The sequence below is a fragment of the Akebia trifoliata genome, chromosome 9, assembly GCF_017979445.1.
Source record: "Akebia trifoliata isolate Shusen 1 chromosome 9, ASM1797944v1, whole genome shotgun sequence".
NCBI classification, from domain to species: domain Eukaryota; kingdom Viridiplantae; phylum Streptophyta; class Magnoliopsida; order Ranunculales; family Lardizabalaceae; genus Akebia; species Akebia trifoliata.
In genome coordinates this window covers 8,229,310-8,256,128 of record NC_141383.1, presented here as the reverse complement: position 1 = coordinate 8,256,128, position 26,819 = coordinate 8,229,310, and positions in this window count along the sequence as shown.

Genomic DNA, 26,819 nt, shown 5'->3' with positions numbered 1-26,819 from the left:
AAAAAAAAAAAAAAACGCTTTTGGTTGGCTACCATTTAAAAAAAAATCAGCAATTCCATTCCTTTAATCTCTCCATCTTCTTGTCTCTCAGGCTCTCCATCTTCTTCTCCCTCTTTCTTACTTCTTTCACTCAGGTTCCTTCTCTAAAACAACAGAAAAAAAGAGAGACATTTTGTTGCTTGGCTGCCATTAAAAAAAATTTTCACAAAAAACCAGCAACACCTTTCTTCCTCTCTTCATCTTGCTGCACATAACCCACTCTATTACACCTTTCATTGTTGCCTCCTTTTAGTTGTCACTAAAAAAAAAATAGCAACAACTTTCATTGCTGCCCCTTTTAGTTGCCATTAAAAAAAAAACAGCAGCACCTATCTTTTCTCTCTCATGCTGCACCTCATTTCTTACAAACCATTGTAGCCCCCTACCTCTACCCTTCCTTATCTTTTTCCTCTCCATTACACAAAAAACAAAATAGGAAAAAAAAAATTTGTGACTGCCATTTTTTAAAAAACCTACAACTCAAAAAAAAAAAGAGAACGACTAGCAGCTCCATCTTCTTCTCTCTCTGTCTCTCTCTCTCTCCCCACTCTTCTTCTCTCACATTTTGTTTGGAAGATCACCATAAGACAGTGGTAACCATCCACCATTGCAGGGACGTTTTTCTTTTTATTTTTGCTACTCTCCATTTAAAAATAAAATTGCAACATCTCAAGTTTTTCTGTTGAAAAATCGTTGCTGTATTTTCTCCATTCCTGCCCAACTCCCAGTTCATTGCTCTCTTTGTCCCTACTGCAAGTGCTCATAAGTCGACGGGTCATACCTGAAGGAATTGACTCGCCGTTCTCTGATCAATAGGTAATTTATTTTTTATTTTTATTTCTATTTTATTTTTATTTTTATTATTTTTCATTTCATTTATTTATTCTTGATTTCATTCTTTAAATGCCTCTGAATTAATTCATAGATTTTTGGGGTATATGTGGCATTAATGGAAACTTTTAAGTTTTCAAAATATTAATGGAGCGATTCGTCCATTTTTCGATTGATTGAATTAACTCGCATATGTCAAGTTGGTGGATCGGCTCATAGGGTGTTCATATTATCAAGTAGATTCATCGTATTTTTTTAGCCAATTCGCAAATATTGGAATTGATCAACTCATGAATTTTTGAATACATGAAAAATAAAAAAATCAATGTTTTCAATTCGCTAATATCAAATTGGGTTAACTCATTAATATCGGAATTGATCCACTCATGAATTTTTGAATATATGACAAATTTTTGAAGAAGCTATGGGATGCATGCTAACACAGTATGACAAAGACAATCACAAAGAGAGGGACATCTACTATATCATCAAGAAGATGTTAGAGTATGAACGAAAGTATTCAGCTCTCGAAAAGACTTGCCTAACACTAGTATGGGCTACTCAAAGGCTTCGACACTACATGCTCTCTCATTCAGTCATTCTGTTATCTCGGATGGATCCCTTAAAATATCTCTTTGAGAAGCCTGTATTGATAGGTAGAACTGCACGTTGGTTGTTGTTGTTATCAGAATTCGACATTACACATGTTACGCAAAAATCGATCAAGGAAAGAGCAATAGCAGAATAATTGGCTGATCACCCAGTGGCAGAAGGAGCAAGACCTATTGATCAATTTACAGATGAAAATATCCTGAACCTTAAAGAAGAGTCCCGAGATAGAGTATGGAAATTATACTTTGATTGAGTGGCGAATTAGAATGGGTTTGGAATAGGGGTAATCTTGTTCTCTCTAGAAGGATGCCAAATTCCGATTGCTATTAAGTTAGCTTTCTCCAATACTAATAATACAGCTGAATACGAAGCAAACATCACCAGACTTGAGCCTGCTTTGAATCTAGGTATCACAGAAATTGAAGTATTTGGAGATTCAGCTTTGGTTATACATCAGTCGTTAGAAGAATGAAAACTAAGGATGTGAAACTAAAATCCTATCTGCTAAATTTAGTAAGGAAGTTCAAAGCCATCTTATTCCAACATCTATCAAGGGAAGAGAACAGATTTGCTGACACTCTGGCTATTCTTTTTTCGATGATCCATTTGCCTTCAGGCATGGAACTAAGGCCTATCACAGTCGAAATCAAAGATAAACCTGTATATTGTCATCAGGTCAACATCGCTGCTCGACTCTATGACGGAAAGCCATAGTATACTGACATCTAAAAATTATTGGAAAATTAAGAGTTCCCATTTGAAGCGTCAAGGAAAGAACGACAAACTCTACAGAGATTCGCATCCCAGTTCATCTTCTGTGCAGGAAACTTATATAAGAGGTTTTATGATGAAATTCATTTGTCATGTGTTGACGAAAATCAAGCTGAACGGTTAATGAAAGAGTTGCATTCCGGAGATTGTGGACCGCATATGAGTGGGAAGATGTTAGCCAAACGAATCATGAGACAGGGATATTATTCGCCAACAATGGAAATAGACTGTAATCACCTGGTCAAGACCTGCCATATATGTCAATTACACACTAACCTCATATATGTACCTCTATCTCAGTTAATTGGTTTGACTTCGCCATTGCCATTTTCTATCTGGGGTATCGACATAATTGGCAAAATCACACCTAAAGCATCGAATGGACATAAGTACATTCTCCTAGCCATTGATTATTTTACAAAATGGGTGAAGGCTACTTCATATGGTTTTCTCACTACATCCAAAGTTGCCAAGTTCGTCCAAATCGACATTATCAATCAATATGGGGTACCTTCTGAATTGATCACTGATAACGGGTCACACTTCAAAGCTGAATTTATTTCTCTGTGTTCAAAGTTTAAGATCCGACACCACAAATCATCACCCTACTGTCCCAGACTAACGTAGCACTTGAAGCAGCTAATAAAAATCTCAAGACGATCATCAGGAAGATGTGTCAATCGCATAGGGATTGGTCTGAAAAATTACCATTTGAGCTCTGGGCATACCGTACCTCGATACGATCTTCCACCGGAGCCACCCCTTATTCACTAGTATATGGAATGGAATCTGTCTTACAAGTCGAAATGAAAATCCCGTCACTCAAGATTCTAATGGAAAGTCAGTTATCAGAAGTAGATTGGATTTGTCACCGGTACGAAGAATTAAACTTAATCGATAAAAAATGACTTAGAGCTTTGTACCATGTGCAAGTTTATTAGAGAAGAGTCGCTTGAGCATTTAATAAAAGGGTTAAAGTTCGTGACTTACAAGTTGGAAACCTCGTACTTAAAGAAAATTGAGCACCCATCTTTGATCCTAGAGGCAAATTCAAGCCCAATTGGGGAGGTCCTTTTATTGTCAAAGAGGTACTACCTGGGAAAGTTGTCAAACTCCAAGATCACATTGGCATCGAATCACCAGAATCGACAAACCTTGACCAGATCAAACGGTATTACATTTGAGGAGGCCATCTTCGGTCGAACCAATTTTCCTATCACGTAGCTAAATATCTCCTTTCTCAGCCCCTTGCAGCCATTTAAAAAATACATAATAAATAAAAAGAAAAAAACCTTTTCTTCTTTCTCTACCTGTTCACCTAACCAAGGGGAGGGAAATTTTCGAACTACGTTTTGGCTTGATCCCAAAATTCTGGGGTATGTAGGCAACCTCAGAAGTTAATTCAGGCCCGATCAATTCAAAAAATAAATTAAAAAATATGTTCCCCCACAAAGAAAAATTATCAAAATGGGGAAGGAAAAGAAAACTATTTTAAAGGAATTCCATACAAGGGGCATTCGGGTTCTTGAGCCTCAAGTCTCCTTTCTTTCTTAGCCTACTCCTAAGCCCACCTATGGAAATCCTCCTAAGTACCACACGGAAAGGTCGAGGAAAATAGCAAGTGTGATCATACAGTAACTCCAGAAATTAAGAAAAAAGGGGGGGGGGGGCCTGCTAGGTTGAAAACCCGAAAGGGCTACTTAAGAAAAAATTAAGGCAAGCTTAGAAGTTTGAAAATCTAAAAGGACGGCCTTGGAAACAATCAGAAAAAAGAAAAAGAAAATTATAAGCTCGTTAGATCAAAAACCTTGAAAGGCGGTCTAGGAAAAAATTAGAGTATGCTTGCTAGATTGAAATCTTGAAAGGGCAATCTAGGGAAAAGGTAGTGCAATCGAAACAAAATTTCAATCGAGCTGAGAATCTGAAAAGACGAGCAGAGTCAGAGCATCAGAAGTCTGAATGACCAAGCTTCAATACCCAGTTTAAGTCAGGCAAAGACTTAGAAGCCACATGTATCTCGTCTACGACTGATCTGGAAAAGTTTATTTTCCTAAGCGAGCCAAAGGGGAAGAACGTGATCTCCAAAATGAATCTCAAAAGTGAATATTTGTTTCCAGCGGATAAGCTTGACTTATGATCTTCAATAAAGTTGAAATTAAAAGTGAATCCTTATTGCACTTGTGGTAGTCTAAGATTTCTAATTTTAATATTGAGGGGCACTTCTCCTTTTGTTCGGAAGCATATATATTTTCCCCCTACATTAAGGGTATGTCATTTCAAAATAAGTTCAATTATCCCCAGTGCAATGTCCTATCAAACTAGGGGCATTTTTTGTTCTTAAGTTTAATCAATTCTAGCCCCAAAGGATAAGGAAAATATGAAATTAAAGGTTACCCTTTTGATAGCATTTTTTGAAAACCCCTGAGGTTTAAATGTTGGCTTGACCATTTTAAAAAAAATGATTCCTGTGGAGTTAGATTTTTACTCCAATATTTTACTCAGACCTGCTCAGATTTTGCTCAGACCCGCCGAGATTGTTTCTCAGATTTTGCTCAGACACTATTGAGGGTTTTGTTGGATTTTACTCAAACCTACTTAGATTTTGCTCAGACCCGCTGAGATTCATCTTAGACTTTACTCAGACCTGTCGAGATTCTTTCTCGAATTTTGCTCAGACACCGCCGAGGGTTTTCTCGGATTTTACTCAGATCTACTCAAATTTTGCTCAGAACCGCTGAGATTCGTCTCAGATTTTAGTCAGACCTACTCAGACCTGTCAAGATTCTTTCTCGAATTTTGCTCAGACCTGCTGAGATTCGTCTTAGGCTTTGCTCAGACCTACTCAGATTTTGCTGAGACCTATCGAGATTCTTTTCGGATTTTGCTCAGATCCGCTGAAATTCGTCTCAAACACTACTCAGACCAGTCAAGATTCTTTCTCGAATTTTGCTCAGACCTGCTGCGATTCGTCTCAGACTTTACTCAGACCTAATCGAATTTTTCTCAAACCTGCCAAGATTCCTTCTCGGATTTTGCTCAGACCCGTTGAGATTCGTCTCAGACTTTACTCAGACCTGTCAAGATTCCTTCTCGAATTTTTCTCAGACACCACCGAGGGTTTTCTCGAATTTTGCTTAGACCTACTCAGATTTTGCTAAGACCCGCTGAGATTCATCTTAGACTTTACTCAGACCTGCCGAGATTCTTTCTCGGATTTTGCTTAGATACCGCCGAGGATTTTCTTAGATTTTTCTCAAACCCGCCAAGATTTGTCTCAGATTTTACTCAGACCTACTCAGTTTATGCTCAGATTTTTCTCAGATTTTGATTTTCTGAAAAAATATGTTCCACGAATTTTATGTTGACCTTACATAGTTTGCTATCCTCTCAGAATGAATGTGCAGAATGGCGATGTGCATTTTCAAAATTATCACTACACAATACCACACATGTGCACTCGCATTATATTCGCATTAGTCAAAGAGAATTTTTCAAAATTCAAGGATCTGACATTTTTTTCAAGGAGAGGTTACCCTCAAAGATCTGGACGCTTCGACAAATTTTCGAATCAAGTTGCAAAATGGACTATCACTATCTTTGGTATTTGGATGTCGCACTATTTACCATAATAGATTGGACATCTAGCTTGCTTCCACCTTTTGCCAAAAAGGGGCATCTGTAGACACCCTATTTTTGCATCTACCTAATTCGACAATTCGTCACCTGATTGTTGTGGATTCCTAAAGATGAGAACAAAAGAACTCGAAGGCTTGTGAGTACTGCTTGATTCTTTCTATTTCTAGCTTATTTTCATCCCCCTACTCGTCACAACTCGACATAGAAGTTTACGTACGCTTAGGATCGCTACATCTTACGATCGACTTAGCAAGTACGTACGCTTAGGTTCGCTACATACTTTGACAACTTAAAGACTTCGCTACGCTAGGAAAATATGGATTTGAGACTTAGAAATAATCACATAGGGACTGAAAGAAATCTCACGCTGAAATCCTAAAAAATCTGTAAAAATCATAAAAATGACGAAAATACCCTTCATAAATTTTGAATCTCCGAAAAGTCTCGAAAGTACCTCCATTGCACTCAGAAGGCAATTTCAAGTCTAATGGGACCCAAATTAATAAAAACAGAGAAATATGTAAAAATCTGTAAAAAATCATCAAAATAACGAAAATACCCCTCATAAATTTTGAACCCCCGAAAATTCTCGAAAGTACCTCCATTGCACTCAGAATATGATTTCGAGTCTAACGGGACCCAAACCGATGAAAACAGAGAAATTCAAGAAAAATCGTCAAAATCGTAAAAATGACCAAAATGACCCTTAACATCCAACTCCAACATAGAGACCTTGATCCCTAGGAAAATAAAATTCAAATAAAAAATTAAATTAAATTTAAATTTAAATTTAAAATTATACTAAAATTTAACTAAGATACAATTAAAATATAAAATTTAAATCAATTTAAAATTGTTAAATCAAATTAAATCTTAATTAAAATACAAAATACATTTAAATTAAAAATCAATAAATCGATTAAAATACAAAATCAAAATCAAAATCAAATTAAAAATCAAGTAAAAAATCATTCAACCAATCAAAATGAAAAATTGAATTAAAATTTTAAAATCAATCAACCAAATCGACTAATCAAAGTGCAACCAACAAATTAAAATACACTCGATTAAATTAAAATCCAATTAACCGACCAATTAAAATTTAAAGTCAATTTAAAATTAAAATTAAAATTAAAATTAATCAATCCGTCTAAAATTTAAATTAAAATTAAACATTTAAAATTCAAATCGAAATTCAAAATGAACCAAATTGAAATTAAACCAGTCTAAATCAGAATCCAAAAAATTTTACAAATCCAAAATACAAGCTCAAATAAAAAATTCAACCAATCAGAATTTAGTGACAGTAAATTACCGTAGTACGAGTAGCATAGGAAACCGCCATTCTAAAAAAAGAAATAAAAAAATAATAAAAAAATAAAAAAATAAAAGTGAAAAAAGAGAGAAACGTGGGCACTCTTTCTTCCCCAACGACTTCTTTTTCTCCACCTTCTCCAACACCCCATTCTTTCCCATAACTCTTCCCAACGTCCTCACCCCTCTCTCCCTCTTTCTTCCCCACTTCTTCTTCCATCTCTCCCTCTCTTGAATAAATAATGAGCCACCATGATCAAAGAGAACGAGAGGAGACACACACAAAAAAAAAAAAAAAAAACAGAAAAAAATGTTTTTGGTTGGCAACCATTTAAAAAAAAAATCAGCAACTCCATTCCTTTAATCTCTTCATCTTCTTCTCTCTCAGGCTTTCCATCTTCTTCTCTCTCTTTCTCACGTCTTCCACTCAGGTTCCTTCTCTAAAACAGCAGAAAAAAAGAGAGAGATGTTTTGTTGCTTGGTTGCCATTAAAAAAAATTTTCACAAAAAACCAGCAAAAACTTTCTTCCTCTGTTCATCTTGCTGCACATAACCCACTCCATTACACTTTTCACTGTTGCCCCTTTTTAGTTTCCATTAAAAGAAAATAGCAACACCTTTCATTGCTGCCCCCTTTTAGTTGCCATTTAAAAAAAAAAACAGCACCTCCCTTTTTTCTCTCTCTTGCTACACCTCATTTCTTACAAACCATTACAACCCCCTATCTCTACCGTTCCCTATCTTCTTCCTCTCCATTACACAAAAAAAAAATAGAAAATTTCTTTTTTTTTGTGGTTGCCATTTTTTAAAAAACCTGTAATTTAAAAAAAAAAACAGAGAAGAACCAGCAGCTCCATTTTCGTCTCTCTCTCCCCATTCTTCTTCTCTCGCATTTTGTTTGGAAGATCACCATAAGACAGCAGTAACCATCCACCATTGCAGGAATGTTTTTCTTTTCATTTTTGCTACTTTCCATTTAAAATTTTTTTTTGCAACATCTCAAGTTTTTCTATTAAAAAATCATTGCTGCATTTTCTCCATTGCTGCTGCCCAACGCCCAGTCCATTGCTCTCTCTCTCCCTACGGCAAGTGCTCATAAGTCTATAGGTCATATCTGAAGGAATTTATTGCTGTTCTCCGATCAATAGGTAATTTATTTTTTGTTATTTCTATTTTATTTTATTTTTATTATTTTTCATTTCATTTATTTATTCTCGATTTCATTCTTTAAATGCCTCCGAATTAATTCATAGATTTTTGGGGCATATGTGGCGTTAATGGCAACTTTTATGTTTCCAAAATATTAATGGAGCGATTTGTCTATTTTTAGATTGATTGAATTAACTCGCATATATCAAGTTGGTGGATCGGCTCATTGGGTATTCATATTATCAAGTAGATTCATCAGTTTTTTTTTAGCCAATTCGCAAATATTGGAATTGATCAACTCATGAATTTTTGAATACATGAAAAATAAAAAAAATCGATTTTTCAATTAACTAATATCAAATTGGTTTAACTCATTAATCTTGGAATTGATCCATTCATCAATTTTTGAATACATGATAAATTGAGAAATCGATTTTCTCAAGGAAAATCAATGAGTCAACTCGCTGATTTTCATGTGTATTGAAAACCGAAATTTCCCATGAAATTGAACAACAAGTTGGCCCACTGATTTTAGGACACGTGGCAATTCAAAATTTGTGAGTTAATCCACTAATTTTAGTACATGTGGCAACTCAAAAATCGTATTTCTTTAATTAATAATTTGTGAGTTAACGCACTAATTTTATGCACGTGATAATTTAAAAATTGAATCCTTTTGATCAATAAATGTGTGAGTTAACTCACTAATTTTGATGCACGTGACAATTAAAAAATTTTCTTTTATCAAAATTATCGAGTTGAATTAGTGAGTTTGTGTACATTAAAAATATAAAGCTGAATTTTCCCACGAAATGGATGCATGAGTTGATTCACTGATTTTTTGTATGCATTGGATATTTCAAATTAAGATTTCCTATAAAATCGGACATGTGAGTTAACTCATTGATTTTAATACACGTGACATTTCAAAAATCAAGATTTAAAATTTATGGATTCAAAAGCTCACTAATTTAATGAACGTAACGGTTCAAAAATCAAATCTCTTTAATAAAATATCGTCAATGAGTCAATTCACTAATCTTATATATACGGCATTGAAAATCGATTTCATATTATTCAAAATATGATCGAATTGATCCATTAATTTTTGGTGCCATGTAAGTCTCATTAAATCATGTAATTATTTTAACCGTAAGATTTATTTAGTAAATCCAATACAATTTGATGATGATTGGACCCTAGTTTGACTTTTAGTCTTTGAATGTTGACCGTTGTATATTTTTGAATCGTAGTAGAGACTGATCATCTTGATCAGGCGGGTTCGGTACCTAACACCTTTCGAAATCCGTAACCTGACCCCTTACCCATCTCTCTGATCCACGGACCGACTCATATCCATTTGGAATTAATTTTGGTTCCTAGACCTAAACTAGGTGGCGATTTCCTATTCTTTTAAAAATCCACGAGATATATAGATCGGACCCCTAATCCGTTATTTAGCGGATGGCCGGGGGTCGAGGCAATTTCATAGATATACTAGAATTGGATTGGTAGTCAAGTTTTTTTTCAAATCCTGAAATGTAGTCTCACAATTGTCACCCCTTTTAAATTGGACATTTTTATGAGTCAATCTCTTCAACAGTGCTAAAAGAGTGGAGAATCTTTTAATAAATTTTCCATAATAGCCTGCCATCCCTAGGAAACTTTTGATATTTTGCAATGTCCTTGGTTGTTTTCACGATAGCATGGCCTTAACTTTGGAAAGATTTACTAAAAATTTCACCTTACGAAGCCAGAACTCACACTTGTTGAACTTGGCATATAGCTTATGTTTACGTAAAATTGTAATATGATTTTAAGGTGTCTCTCATGGTCCTCCCTCGACTTAGAATATATCAAGATATCATTTATGAGTACAATGAAAAATCTATTGAGATTTTTTTCAAAATACTCTGTATATAAAATCCATAAATATTGTCGGTGCATTCATTAGACCAAAAGGCATTACTAGGTACTCGAAGTGTCCTAGCCTAGTCTGAAATGTAGTCTTCAGAATATCCACCTTTTGAATTCTCAACTGGTGGATCCAGATCCCAAATCGATCTTAGAGAAATATTGGACACCTTGTAGTAGGACAACCTTAAATGCAAAAAGGTACTTATTAGAATAAGGTCAAAATTTTTCTTATATAATTATTAATTACTACTTTAACCCAAAATTTAGTAATGGACACAATGAATTTAGAATCTTATCCTAGGCCTATCATGCTCTATGGACATCTAGATATAGAAGAGCTCGTGATCCCAATACAAAATTATTAGTGAGTTCGGATATCGGATTTATAATATCACTCTGTGATATTAATTACTACTTTATAATAGAGCTATGTATGTTTCCTACATATCTAATACTAAGCTCTGATACCACTTTGTGATACTCCCAAAATAGTAACATAAAATCTCATGTCAGATCCTAAAGTAATAAGTGGCACTTAGAAATTTCGGTATGATTTTCTCTGTTTATATTAGCATTTCAAGGTACTCAAATACTTATTTCACCTGATAAATGATATCAATAATATCCTGTATATATACACTTAAATAGAAAAACAGTGGAAGTCTAATTACATCTACTAATGTAGGGTAGATCAGAGTGTGGAAGAAATAAATAATATACAGGATTTTTATAGTCTCATTTCACTAACAGAATCCTAATGCTCAATCAAAATCTATGATATAAAATGGACGAATTGACATAGCTAGTAGGTATAGCCCTAGTGTTTATCAGGTAATGGACTATGATCCTCTATCTCCTGCCAGATGATCCTCACTAGCTTGCTCTACACCCGTCTCATCAAATGCTAGATTTGAAACTAAAAAAATAAAAATAAAAATGTGAGTAGCATGGGTTACCTAGTAGGTAAACAAAAAATCTTGAATAATAATCTCTCCTAGTATGAATGAGTAAGTATTCTAAATCATTTCAATACATGCAAAGTTTTATCGAATAAATTATAATTAACTAGTACATATAGTTAGAGATGAGCAACTAAATAATTAAAATCTACATTTCATTAATCAACAGTACTCATACTATACCATTTTCTTTTTATATAATTCTAATTGATAAACTTGAAATAGTAAACATATTTTTTATATTATAATTCAAAATAATGCAATAAATACATAATACACAATGATAGAATAATGGAATTAGAAAGTTGAAATTTTACAATTGGATAGCTCCCAATCAGGATACCGTGTTCCAATGCTTCACCGATGTGGAATCGTACTGTTAATTCTTGATTCTATGGTCGATCACTGCAGCTTCCCATACTTGGGTGACCATTATCCAACTCAGGTTGGCCATTTGACGTAACCATAATAGATAGGTCTCTTCTCGACTTGTCAAGACGTTCACTACTTTAGACTGTTAGTGATCATTGACTAACCATCTCTGTGTATGCCTATCAGACGTGCATGTGACTCCCATTATACATCCTCATTCATGTACGACTACCTTTGCATTATACGTTCACTGAAAAATATAAAAAGAAACAAACCCATATTTCAGTTGTGATACCATTCTCATACGTATCCCATACCACATCTAAGCTTGGTTGTCTCTATCGTACATCACAAGATAGTATATCACTCTGGATGATATGACAAACTATCCCTTCAGGTATTCACAAACTCTTTAACAATTCACAAAATAGATACATATATATAATTTTTCTTCGAAAATAAATAAAAAATTAATATCACAATGTTGAGAATAGATATCCAATTTCTTACCTTGCAATTGTGACCACCTAGACTAGATGAGTAATAGTACAATGCACTCTTGTACAAATTTTATAACGCCTCGCATTAATAGAAAGTAAATAAATATACAAGTCATCTTATAACAACAGAAAGTAAATTAACCTTGGATATATGTTCATCAATCCACATATATTACAATAATGTAAAATACAAATGTCTCCCCTCGGGTGTGATTATGACATTTTAACGTTTCATCCCTTTTTTCGATATTAGCAATTTTCAAACTTTTTTATATTATCAAATCAAAGTAAATTCCTTAAATATTAAATCATTTTTCAATTTTTAGAATTCACTTTATCATTTAAATTGAAAAACTATACAATCTAAATCAAAATAAAGTCTTGGCAACGACATAGATTTCCATATTTTTTTGTTCTTTAATAAAATGTCTCACCCAAATCTCAATTATTATAAAACACAATTAAACATAGCAAACACATATATTTCTCATGAATTTGAAATAAATGAAGAAAATTCTATATTTTGAAATAAAATCTCAAGATTGATAAAAAATTTAAATACATTTTTAAAATCTATGATTACCAATAAGAATCATAAGTCCCCTACTTATTGTTGGTCATTAAAAGTAAAGAACGTGCACATAACTCAATGCAAAAAAAAATGAAAATCGAGATGAATCTGACTTGGATGCGGTTGATTTTGAAATGAACCCAGTGGTTTTGAAAATCTTGATAATGATTTCTTTTTTGTCCTTTCTTCGATAGAGGACAATTTGGACTCAAAGTCGATGAAATTTTGGGTTGAAAAAGTCGTAGTCCTATATGTGGTTTGAATTATTTTTTATGAAAAGTAGAGAAACAGAAAAGAGAGAGAGAGAGAGAAAAAAAAAGTGATCTGGTCAATTCATAGTGTTCGACGTTGTAGACAAATTTCCTTTTTTTGTTAATAGCCAAAAAGGTCTTGGTCGTTGCGAAATTAGATGCAAAGTGGTTGAAAAACCAATGTTATTTCGAGTCATTTTTGTTTCTAGTCTTTGACGCCTTGTAGAAGACAATGAACATAAAAGAAAAATTATAAATCTTTTATATAAAGTAATTGCGGGACGAAATTAATATTTTTAATTTTGTTTCCATTTTTTACTATAATTCAACCTTCTAGGCTTAGAAACTAAAGAGTAAATACTCCATTTTTCATAATTTTTCATTGTGGATCTATTGGTGCGATTAAATTTTTCCAATTCTCACTTTAACAAAAATTTACTTTTTAACTTCGTCCAACTCGAAAATCGAGAATTTGTAAGTTTTTTCATTTGAACTTGAATTTGAGCATGTTTAGAGGTTATACTATGTTTTTTGGTTATAGTAAGTTTTCCTTAAAGGTGAATAGAACAAAATCTAAAAAAATTATCCTAAGTCCCACTTTCAAAATTTTCTCAAAATTCCACTATTTGATTTTTCTTGAGATGTGAATTAAAAATTCAAGGTATGATAGATATCATCCTTAGAAAAAATCAGCCCATTCCAAAACTTTTAACCCATATAATACAAACTAATTCCGATATGGTGTGGATAGTCTTTATTAATTCGAAGGTGCTTTTATAATTACCCTTCCATTTTTACTATGAAAAAATGTTTTAGATACAAGTTTGATCGAAACATATTATGCCACACATTCACAATTGTCTTACTAGGACTCAATGATTGTTAGGAATTACTACCCATTTACTATGGGGTAATTAGTAAAACACCCCACGAATTAATAAGGGCAACCCACACCATAGCAAAATTATTTTGTCTCATATGGGTTAAAAGTTTTGGAATGATAAAGTGGTTGTCTGGGCAGATTTTAATTTGGAAATGAAAGGGAAAAATGTACGATTTTTTATTTTTTTTTATAATTTTTGTTGTAACAAATAAGGTTGTAGTGTTTGATGCCACTTTTTTTATTAGCTCCTATTAATTTTCATTTCATAGTCTAAGATGACTTTCCATCTGACCTTAAGTTGCTATTTGCTATAGGAATATTTGTTTTCTTGAATTGTGCTATAAACTCATACTTTTTCAACTTCCTTTGCTTCATTTTCCCATGGTAGCTTGAAAAAGAAAAGGGAACAAATTTCTTTGAGTGTTTCTGAGGGCTTGGGAAAACAAGTACTTTTGCTCCTAATTCAAATAAGATAGGTTCATGTACCTATTGCCTAATGGATTTTGTTGGATTATCTCTTTGTTCATCATGTTTTTGCAATGAATCCCCTCACATCACACTACAGTTCTACTATTTCTTACACTTGTAAGGGTCGATCTGGTTAAAGACGTTCAATTTTGTGGACTTGTTCACTTTCGCTGGATATATCCATTTGAAAGGTTAGATTGAACTTGTTTGAAATTATAAATGCAAATTTAAATCATACCTATATAACTAAGATTTTACAGTTATATTTTAGATTTATTAAGCTTTTAAAAGGTTATGTACCCAATCAAAATCGTCCAACAAATTGTATTGTTGAAAGTTATATTGTAGAGGAAGTAGTTGAGTTTTACACTGAATATTTATCTAATGTAGAAGCACTTGGTATTCATTTTCCTAGGAATATGGAAATGGGTGATTTAGAATATGGAAAATTACATTTCAAGGGAAGACCTTTACTAGGTGGTCATGCTGTTGTTGTTGATCAGTTGTCTTGGGAACATCATATTCAACCTTGTACTTAGTAAAGACCCTTTATCTTTCATTTTTAACAAAAGAAAAAATATATATTTGTTACTTACCATAGCAAGTACCTAACTATTTGTTTTTTACTAATAATTTGATAGAAAGCATATGTCATTCTTGAAAGAAATGCATCCCTACTATGCAAGAAATGAGAAGTGGTTGCAAATGGAACACAATCACAATTTTTATATTAGATACATTAAAGGGTATGGGATTTTTTCTTGTGCTATCAATAAATAATTTGTTTATGTTTCAAAATCTTATTATTTTATTTATAATTTTTTATGGATTAAATTTCTATATGAAAAATTGTAAGTTAAAATAGCTAGCAAGAAAGAAGTTTTGTTCTTTATTGACATGAAATAAAGGACTTTCAAGAATACATTAACCACCAAAAATATTAAACCTTTTAAAGACACTCCTGAACTTCTCAAGCATCCTCTAACCACTTATAATTTCATTGAAAAAAATCATTGGGATATTTTTGTAAAATCAAGACTAATATAAGAATTTGAGGTATCTACTAGTTGATATATATATTATAACATCATTTATCTATTAATATTTTTCCACGTCGGTGAAGGTACTAAGAAATTCTCAAAAGGAAAGGAGAGCACAAAATGCTTATAACCATCCTATTAGTAGAAGGGGCTACACTAATTTAGGAGAGGTGTTGGTAAGTGTATAAGCTAATTTTTTACTTGTTTCATAATATTCAATTTAATTAAGCTTATTTATTAATATAATTTTATTGGATTATTTGTTTGTAATAGAAACAAGTCAATGGACTTGAAGAGGTAGATAGATCTCTTTTATGGAGAAAAGCTCGCCAAAATTAGGATGGACAATATGATGATGAAGCCATAGAAAAAATGACAAATAAAATGGTAATTGTTTTTAAACATCTTTCTCATTGAATATTGTGAATTATGTAATATAATCTTCATTATTTTTTAAGGATACATTGAAAAAAGAAACTGAAGCGGGAAGGTTGGTCATAAATAGGTCCAATGACATAGTGACACAAGCATTAGAGACTCTAGAACATTCTAGAAGGGTTAGGGGTGTAGGAAATTTTGTCACCCAAAATATTTAGTTTAACTTCCCTAAGCGTAATAGTTAGTACATTATTGAATTAGAAGAAAATCAATGCCAATTGAATACTAAACTACAAGGACAATCTATGAAACTGCAACAACAAAAAATATATACTTCAAAACTTGGAAGATATAGTAAAAAAAGTCTTGTCACAAAAAAAAATTGCATGTGTCACCAATATCAAAGAACATTATTAGCTCAAAGGCTAGTAAACAATCTCTGGTATGTGTTTACTCATTCATATACAATCATTTAATATATCATTATATTTATTTAATTTTTTTATATAGATTCAAAGTGACAATCAATCAAAGTTGTCGAAGAGTAAATCATTAGATCTCACTCCTTTATTTGGTCAAAAGATGAATAAAAATATACAAATTTCCATTATCTTATTATAGACATGAGAATTTTAATATTTGTATCTCAATACTACGTTATTTGGAGTCGCCACCATTATTATTTGAAAATGGGCATGAATTGACACCCAAATTAATTTTTTAGAAAATTAATTTTTCATGGCATTGTAGTGACTCTTATTCATGAAAAAGTTATGGTCTACCTAAGATCTAGGTAAGGTGATTCGGTTAGAGAATGGGAAAAGTGTTAGGTACCTCATTTTCTCTACTTAGGGTGGTTATCTTTTTAGACTTGGCTATTTTTGAAAAGTTAATAAAATAATAAAATGCATGAGATGTATAAAATGGGTGTGTGCACATGGTGGGTAGTATCTCTTTGAAAGAGGATTTAATGTTAATGGTGACATGGGGAATGTCCTATGGAAGAGGATATCCCATGGAGTTATCATATTTTACATGAGTTGAAGTGTTAGCTTAGGATTTTAGAGAAATTCCATGGATGGAGTCCCCTTAGATGCATAACATTGATACATGCATGCTTAGTAAGAAACTTAATATTTTAACCCCATTAAAAGAGTTACACATTTTTTTCATCATGGCCAAGCATGTGTGGTGTGTGTGCATAGTGAACATTATGATGCATAAAATGAAAATGGATTAAAATGGGACTTCAACCTCTATCCTTTCAACCAAATCGTCTCAAACATTCCATACCCAAAGTTGGGGTTCAATCTACTCGGGATGAAGAAGGGTTTTCCATTACATCCTAAAACTTTCTAAAAATAAAAAAAAGAGGGATATAAGAAGAAGATGCAAGCTTAAAAGTAAACTAGAACCTAACCCACATTGTCCCTTGATAGTCTTGAATGAGCTTGAGCCTTTAAAGATGAACTTGAGGGTTGAAAGCTTTAGTTGAGTTTATATGGTTAAAAAGAAAAAATGTTGTTGGTTGAGAATGGAGATATGGATAAAGTTCTTGAGTTGAAGATTGGATTGAGAAAGTGGTTGGAGAGGTAGAATAGGGATTTTGGTAGAGTTTTGGATTGAGAGGTGGGGGCTTGAGAGCATGCCTTGCTCATAGAAAATAAAGTTATTTATAGAGTTTTTAGAGAACTTTTATAGATAAAGTGGTTCAACCCCAAAACTAAAAAGAATGGACATGAGGGTTAGGTAATTTCTTTTTGGATTTTCCATTTTTCTAAGGATAAAGGTGAAATTTGTGAGATAGAACCCTAGAAACATATTTAGTCTTTGGTTTTTTGGTAAATAAAAGTGAGAGAACAAAAATATTTTTAAGCGGGTAAGTAGGGGAGTAACATGTGTAAAAGTGAAGTGGTAGGTAAAAAATAGACCTTGTTCATTTATAAAAAAATCATAAAACAAGAGTATATGTATATTTTTGAAATGGACTAATGGGAGAGCTCCATGTATGTACTTGAAGATTCCCTCTTTTTGATTGTAGGATTGAAAGTTCACTAATCTTTGAGAATTTTTACCAAAGACCAATTAGGTTAGAGCATTGGGGATTGGGGTCTTATGAGAAACCAACTTGTGTCATATCTAAGAGAATGGGCTTGGCCTGGACTTGGGTTTGGATATTTGGGCTAGGTTTGAAAATAGGCTTGGTGTTGGGTTAGGAAATAGATAATGGATTGGTTTATGGGTTAAGGGATTGGGTATGTAATTGGTTGGGCTTGTATGGATGGGCTAGAGACATGGTTTGAGTATGCAAAATATGAGATGATGCATGGGTGCATGTATGCATAAGAAAATGTCTTAAGTGAAAAATTTTACGCACCATGGGCCTATTGAAAAGTGTCAATTGCAGCCCCTCCTTGTAGGAGTTGCTTGCAAATAACTACAAAGAATAAATAGGACCCTTAGTTTTGAGAACCCAAAATGATTCATTGCAAAACAATTGGAAACGTTGGATAGATTGATGGTTTTTTGTAAAGTGTTGCTACCCAAGCATGGGGTCTGACATGGTTAGCCCTTTTTTGAAAATCCTTTACTTTGTAGCATTGAGCTCGTTTGAAGTCTTGGATAAAAATTTGACGATTGTTTGAAAAGATATTGACACTTCCAACCATGCAATGTAGTTCTCGAAAATTTTCCTTCTCTTTTGCCCACTTTTCATTATTTATATATATGTATTTCATCTTTTTTTATTTTTGATTTTTTTCTTTGATTTTCTAATCCGTTTTCTCAAAATGATTTCACCAAATTTCTGTTATCCGTTTTGATAAAATGGATTTCAAAATTTAACTCCCATTCGTTTTATCAAAACGGATGACGCAATTTTGTTTCTATCCATTTTCTAAAAATGGACCAATACTTATTTTAAAAATCCCAAAAGTCGTTCGGCCTCCTCTCACTTTGTCTTCTAGTATTGCCTTTTCTCCTCCATTTGGTTCTCTTTCGATTGTGTTGCTTTCTTTTCTTTCGTCTCTGTCGATTTTGAGATTGGGTATTCTCGGGATTGGTTGGAGCAATTTAAGTATGGATCAAGGTTGTTTTCCTATTTCACAATTGGACTGAGGTTCGTTGTGTGGGCCGAAGTTGAGATTGGATTTGGAGCTTAAGTGGGTGTTGGTTTTTGTATTACCATTGGCTCAAAGTAAACTCTCCTGAAAGTTGTTTTTTATCTTTCATCTATTTTGATAGTACCTATTTCCATTGGTTTATTATGTATATGGTGTATGAATGGTCTTTGGATTTCAATTCACTATGTGTGAATTATGAACCAGGAAATGGGTTGTGGAATTAATTTGTCTTTCCTAACAGAGTGGGGGGTATGAGGTTGGTTTGGAGGTGTAGAGATTAGTGGGGGAGGTGAGATTAGGATTGAAGAATGATGTTTAAAGGATGGGTTGGCTTAGTTTTAGATTCCATGTTTCGGTCAGTGGGGTGATTGGCTTAGATTGAAGGTATTTGTATTTGGCACTAAAAGTTTTGGAAAGGTAGAATGGTTGATTTATTCTATACAGGTTTGGATAGTGTTTCAATGGGTTCGAAATAGGTTGTGGGTAAAATTGTAGGATTAGATGGGATTCAGAGGTAAGATTATGGTCATGATTGGTCGGGTCAACATACTTTTGGTTTGGGTAGATTGGGTTGGTTTAGAGTTATTGTCCATGGATTCAGGTTGGATAGGCATTGACTAAGTCCATCGGGTTCAAGGTCTCTTTAGGTCCAGGTCGGATTTGGACTTGAAATGGGGCTAAGTTTTAGCAGGTTCTGGCTTAAAAGGCTTAGGTTTGTCAAAGGATTAGGTAAATAGGCGTAAAGGATATTTATGGCTAATCGGTCCTTTGATAATTCCTAGGTTTCGTCTATAGTGATCATCGGGTACCTTGTGCTTGGGTAGATAGCGAGACCACGGATGGTCAGAATTGTTGCTACTTTTTCAGACGAAGATGAAGGAGTTAGGCCGACTACTAAGTTTTGATTTGCATAGGGCTCTGGTCTAGCACTTGTTAAGGGGTCCTTTCATTCTCGACGGATACCTGATTCTTCATCTAATGATGATGTCGGTTCTTCATTGGGTAGTCGTACTCCTACTGAGGATGATGTGAACATAAGTATTTCTGAGCCGAGGCGTGCTGGTCAAGGTAGAGGCACCGGGGTAGAGCTGGTAGTTGAGGTAGGAGAGGTGTTCTTCATATTGAGATCCCTATAGAGGCTAGTGATCGGGTGCAGGACACATCACTTCTACGTGGATTAAGTCGTCATTTTTCCATGTATGTGCGGAAGGACATTTCAATCCCTTACCCAGGAGCTAGGCTTCAAGGGTCGTTCACATGCATTTTCTGATACTGCTGTGTACTTTTCTAACGATATTCGGATGTAGTTTGCCACTATAGTATTTGATCATTTTCTACGTATTCCTCGTTTTCGAGCCAATCGTCCCCTTTTCCTCATGATGATGGAGTGATGGTTCCCAACAACACATACTTTCCATATGCCTGAGGTGGAGATTGGCATTCGTCCATCTGACTTCGTGGCGATTACTGGCATTACCATGAAGGGTGACCCGATTTTGTTAGAGGCTCAAAATGTCAATGATATGAGAGATTTGCTTGGCCTTAGGATAGTTCATGCCTGAATGGTGGGGAAATAAGGTCGTATCAGCATAGAGATCCTCATGGGGGGGCTACTTCTTGTTGAGGGGGACGAACAACATCTATCTATTCATCGAGAGAGAGTTGCTCATTTTGGTGACAATGATTTTGATGTCGTTTTTCGCATTTGCTTTCTTATTCTACTGGGGAGTTGTTTTTTCATAGAGGATGATTCCACTATTTCTACCATCTTCCTATATACTCTGCGAGATGTCGACTATATTGGAGACCTTGACTGGGGGAGTTTTATATATGGGATTATCATCTAAGGAAATGCATGCTTTCAACCCCACAATGCATGCTTCATACTTGGCTTCGTTGTTTGAACATTGGAACCTTAGCCTAACTGTAATTAGGATGTGAGTTCCGTCAGGTTTGACTAAGACTATGCTAATTTTGTTTTCCTTTTGGTTTATCATTCCATCAAAGTACATTTTCTAGCTAGAGTGTTTTTCTTCATCGTCGTCTTCGATTGCAGCAAATAAAATAACTTCATCAGGAAACTTTGTCTTTAGTATCTCATAATCAGGCAGAAGGTGCTCTGCTAAGTGGTCAACGATAACTTGTCCTTTAATGGCTTTTTGAGTGACATAGCTAATGTCGAACTCAGATAATAGTAGTTGTCATTTTGTAATACATCATGTTAGTGTTGACTTCTTGAAGAGATACTTCAAAAGGTCCATCCAAGTAATGAGCATAGTCAAATAATTGAGCAAGTAATGTCGTAGTCGTTGTGATGCCTAGACGAGGGCACAACACATTTTTTTGAATGTCAAATACTTCAACTCATAACTTATGAACTTTTTTCTGAGGTAGTAGATGTCTCACTTTTTTCGATTGGTTTCATCATATTGTCCCAACACACAACCCATAGAAGTTTCTTGCATAGAGAGATACATCAGCAAAGGTCAACTCTATGTAGGAGGGACCAGGACTGGTGGATTAAGCAGATATTTTTTGATCTTGTTAAAAATTTTCTCACAGCCTTCATTCCATTCTTTCAGCTCATTCTTCTTCAACAATTTAAATATTGGTTCATAGATTGGAGTAAGTTATGCAATGAACCAACTAATGTACTAAATTTTCCCTAGAAATCTCTTGATCTCTTTATTTGATTTGGGTGATTCCATGCTTAGAATGTATTTCATCTTAGCTGTATCAATTTCGATGCCTCTTCTACTAATAATAAATCCCAACAACATTCCTAACGTGGCCCCAAATACACATTTTTCTAGATTAAGTCTTAGACTATGCTTCTTTAATCAATCAAATAATTTCTTCAAATTTACCAGATGATCTTTGTCAAGATTTGATTTAGCTATAATGTCATCCACATATACTTCTATCTCTTTGTGGATCATGTCATGGAATATAGCAGTCATGGCTTGTTAATAAGTTACGTAGACGTTCTTGAGGTCGAATGGCATGACTATAGTGAAAGGTGCCCCAAGGTGTGATGAACGTAGTCTTCTCTTGATCTTCTTCTGCCATATTTAGCTGATTGTTACCTGAAAATAGACCATGCCCTACTGTATTATCGACCAAAATGTCGATGTGTAGTAATGAAAAGTCATATTTCAGGCTGACATTATTCAAATCTCGATAGTCAACAAACATGCGTACTTTTCCATCCTTCTTTGGTACTAGAATGACGTAAGTGAGCTACTCAGGGTAGGTGGATACTATAAGAAATCCTACCTAAAACTACTTCATTACTTTGCCATTAACCTTAAGTGTCCACTCTAGCTTTAATCTTTGTAATTTATGCTTGATTGGCTTGCTTCCCAGCATGATAGGTAACTTGTGAACGACTAAATCTATGTCTAAACTGGTCATGTCTCAATAAAATCATAAGAAGACATCTTGGTACCATCGTAAAAACTTTGTCATTTCTTCTTTCTACTTAGTCATCAATAGGACTCCGATCTGGATGACTAGTAGGCCATCTTTGGTGCCTAGGTTTATTGAGTTTGTACCATCTCTATTTGACTGAACACCCTTTTCGTGAAATTTCATTAGTTATTTGATTTCTTTTGAAGGATATTTAACCACTTCCTCTGACTCTTCTTCAATCCCAATGAGATCGAAGTCGAGTTTGAGTTCAAGGTCGAATTTGTATTCATCTCTTTCATACTCTGTTCTATCACAAGGCTCCCTTAGCTAAGGTTATTCTTTGAAAACCTTGATATTTTGAAGATTTTTTATTTTTTTGAATTTTTAAAAATATTTGATTTTTTAGAATTTTGTAAAGTTTTTTTTTAATCCATTTTCTCAAAATGATATTGCCAAATTTTTGTTATTCGTTTTGATAAAACGGATTTCAAAATTTAACTCCCATTCGTTTTATCAAAATGATGACACAATTTTGTTTCTATCCATTTTCTAAAAATGGACCAAACTTATTTAAAAAACCCCAAAAGTCATTCGGCCTCCTCTCACTTTGTCTTCTGGTATTGCCTTTTCTCCTCTATTTGGTTCTCTTTTGATTGTGTTGCTGTGTTTTCTTTCTTCTCTGCCGATTTTGAGATTGGCTATTCTCGGGATTGGTTGGAGCAATTAAAGTATGGATCGAGGTTTTTTTCCTATTTCATGATTGGACTAAGGTTCGTTGTGTGGGCCGAGGTTGAGATTGGATTTGGAGCTTAACTGATTGTTGGTTTTTGCATTACCATTGGCTCGAAGTAAATTCTCTTGAAGGTTGTTTTTTATCTTTCATCTATTTTGATAGTACTTATTTCCATTTGTTTATTATGTCTATAGCGTATGAATTTTCTTTGGATTTCAATTCACTATGTGTGAATTATGAACTAGGAAATGGGTTGTGGGATTAATTTTTCTTTCCTAACAGAGTGGGGGGTATGAGGTTGGTTTGGAGGTGTAGAGATTAGTGGGAAAGGTGAGATTGGGTTTGAAGAATGATGTTCGGAGGATGGGTTGGTTTATTTTTGAATTTCATGTTTTGATCAGTGGGTTCATTGGCTTAGATTGAAGGTATTTATACTAGGCACTCAAAGGTTTGGAGAGGTAGGATCGTTGTGTTACTCTTTACAGGTTTGCGTCGTGTTTCAATGGTTTCAAAACAAGTTGTGGGTGAAATTGAAGATGTAGATGGGATTGAGAGGTAGGATTATGGTCATAATTGGTCAGGTCAATAGACTTTGGGTTCAGGTAGATTGGGTTTGTTGGATTCAGGTTGGATAGGCATTGGCTATGTCCATCGGGGTCAAGGATTTTTTAGGTCGAGGTTGGACATAGGCTTGAAATGGGCCTAAGTTTTAGTAGGTTTGGGCTTAAAAGGCTTAGGCTAGTCAAGGGATTAGGTAAGCAGGCATAAAGGATATGTATGGCTAATTGGTCCTTTGACAATTCCTAAGTTTCATCCATAGTGATCATTGGGTGCCTTGTGCTTCATTAGATGGGGAGACCACGGAAGGTCAGTGTTGTTGCTACTTTTTTGGATGAGGAGAAAGGAGTTAGGCCGACTAGTAGGTCTTGATTTGTACTAGGCTCTGGTCTAGCACCTGCTAGGGGGTCATCTCATTCTCAGTGGATGCCCAATTCTTCATTTAATGATGTTGCCAGTTCTTCGTCAAGTAGTCGCACTCCTATTGAGGATGAGGTAAGCATGAAGACTTCTGATCCGAGGTGTGCTGGTCAACGTAGAGACACTCGGGCTAAAGCTGACAATCAAGGTGGGAGAAGTGGTCTTGATATTGAGATCCTTATAGAGGCCAGTGATTGAGTGTACGACACATCGCTTCTACATGGATTAGATCGTCATTTGTTCATGTATGTATGGAAGGACGTTCCTATCCCTTACCTAGGAGCTTGCTTCAGGGGCACACATTTTTTTATACTACTATGCACTTTTCTGATGATATTCGATCCTAGTTTGCCACTCTCCGATTTGATCATTTCTTATGTATTCCTCATTTCCAAGCCGATTGTCCCCTCTTCCTCACGAAGATGGATCGATGGTTCCCAATGACAATACTTTCCATATGCCTGAGGTGGAGATTGGCATTCATCCATCTGACTTCATGGCAATTACTAACATTGCTATGAAGGGCGATCCAATTTTGTTAAAGGCTCAGACTATGTATGATATGAAAGATTTTCTTGGCCTTAGGATAGTCCTTGCCTGGATGGTGGGGAAGCAAGGTCATATTAGTATAAAGATCCTTATGGGTTTACTTTTTGTTGAGAGGGACGAGCAACATCTACCCATTCATTAAGAGAGAGTTGCTCATTTTGGCGACAAAGATTTTGATGTCGTTCTTCTCATTTGCTACCACTACAAGAAAATTTGGAATGAAGAACGGGTGTTTAAAACGGTCTTAAACCCTTTCTAAATGAAAATAGTTTTAAGCCATTTAAATGTCAAAAAACATTTAAAAAAGTGCAAACTCATAAAGAATAAATCAATAAAATAGGTTTATGAGTTCCAATTTGATAGGACCGAAAATTTGCATGAAACACTAAAACTCGAGAGTTTCACACTTCTCCTTCTTTATCTTTGATTTTCAGAAAATCGAATCAAGCGAGAACGTAGCAAGCCCTAAACTCAATCGAAAGACCTAAACTCCAACAAATCTTGTAGATCTATCCTCTAATTCCTCCAATTTGAAAGCTAGCATGATTTGAGTTGGAATAGAGATCGAGGGATCGAGTTCACTACAATGAAGTAGTCGATGTTTATTGCTAGTGTGACCTAAAAATCAAAAGAGGTTATTCGATTTCCTTGATTTCTATCACAAAACCCTTAAGCTCCAGAAGAAGAGTTTTTTTTTTTTCAATTGTCACCTCTATTTTGCTTGAGATCTCTTTAAATTGCTTTGTAACTTACGGATCTAAAATCTAAGCGTATCACTGTAAGTGTTTCCCATTCAAATTTACTTGAATTCTTTCATATTAGAGACCTACTTGTCTCGATTTATAATAAATTACTAAATTTTACTATTTTTTATGGTTTGATTTTCTGAAAATTACAGGTATGGACATGAGATTTTCATATTTTTGAAACATCCCTCCACTTTGGGGTGTTTTGGAGTCGCCACCATTCATTTTCAGAGATGGGTGTGAATGGTCACCTAAAATTGTATTTTTTGAAAAACATGTCATTTTGACATTTTTGATGACTCACGTAGGATAAGGTGCATGGTCCAATCTTGATTCTAGGTAAGGGGGTCCTTTTATGGAGTAGGGAAGGTGTTAGGCACCCTATTCCATCCACCATAGGTGGTAACCTTAGATTTGGTCTTTTAAAATAAAAAAAAATAAAATCGAAAAAAAAGATTCGATGTGTGCCCTCAAGTGTGAGGGGCTTTCAATATTTGGTTGAAATCATAAAGGGCACCCTTATTGAAGAAGGGGCCCTTGGGTGATTTAAATCATTGTGATGTGTGTGCAAATGGGTGGAGAAGGGGGAATTTAGAGGGGATGTTCCTTTTTTGAACCCACCTTGATTCAATCTTGATCTACTTTTGGCCTTCCTTGATGTATTCCTTTGATGAGTCTTCCTTTTTCCTTTCTTAATTTGTTAGAGAGAGAGTTGAGGATTGGAGGTTGAGATTAGTTGGGAATTGATAGTGGTTAGGGAGTAGAGTAGGAGTAAAGAGTTGAGGTGCGTTGTGATTTTTTTTTTGAGGTGTGTTTCTTAATTTTTCATTAGTTGTTGGGAGGGGAGAATGGAGGGGTTTTTATAGAAGTTGGAGGGTTATTTTAGGGGTATAATGGGGTGAAGGATTAGAATAAGGGATAATGGCATGGGTTTTAGAGAAGAAGGGTGTGAAATTTGAAATGAAAATTAGGGTAACTTTGTAATGAGAGAAATGGGTTGTGTTTTAACCCAAATGGTTTGGATCTTACTCAAATCCATTTGGGTAGAGTGTTTGGTGGGATAAGATGAGTGATGGTTGATGGAGTGATGGGGGTGTAAGAAAGTTGTTTAGAGAATGAGTGTTAAGTTGGTTGAAGGGGTGAAGTATTTAGATTTAGGAGAATGGACTGCGTAAGGGGTTAGGTATTTGGATTTTTGGGAAGGGTAGTGAGATGATGACATGTGTTAAAAAGGAAGAGTTAATGTGATGATGAGAAGAATTGATTGGTGATGATGGTTGGTTGATAAGAGAGAAAGGTTTGAGTTAGTTTGGTGATGATGGTGGGAGGTATGGGTTGAGGTGATTTTGTGGAAGTGTTTTAAGGGAAAGTGATGGGTTGAGGTGTGGGAGATATGGGTTGTGATATGGGTGGTTGATAGTGTTAAAGGATGGGGAATAGGTTAGAGTATGTAGGGTCTGGGTTATGATGTTAGAGAATGGGAAATAGGTTAGGTTAGGGTAGGGTTATGGGTTGAGGTGATTTTTGGAGGGAAGGGATGTGGTTGGTTGATTAGATGAGGGAGTTGAAAGGGGGTGATGATATTTGTC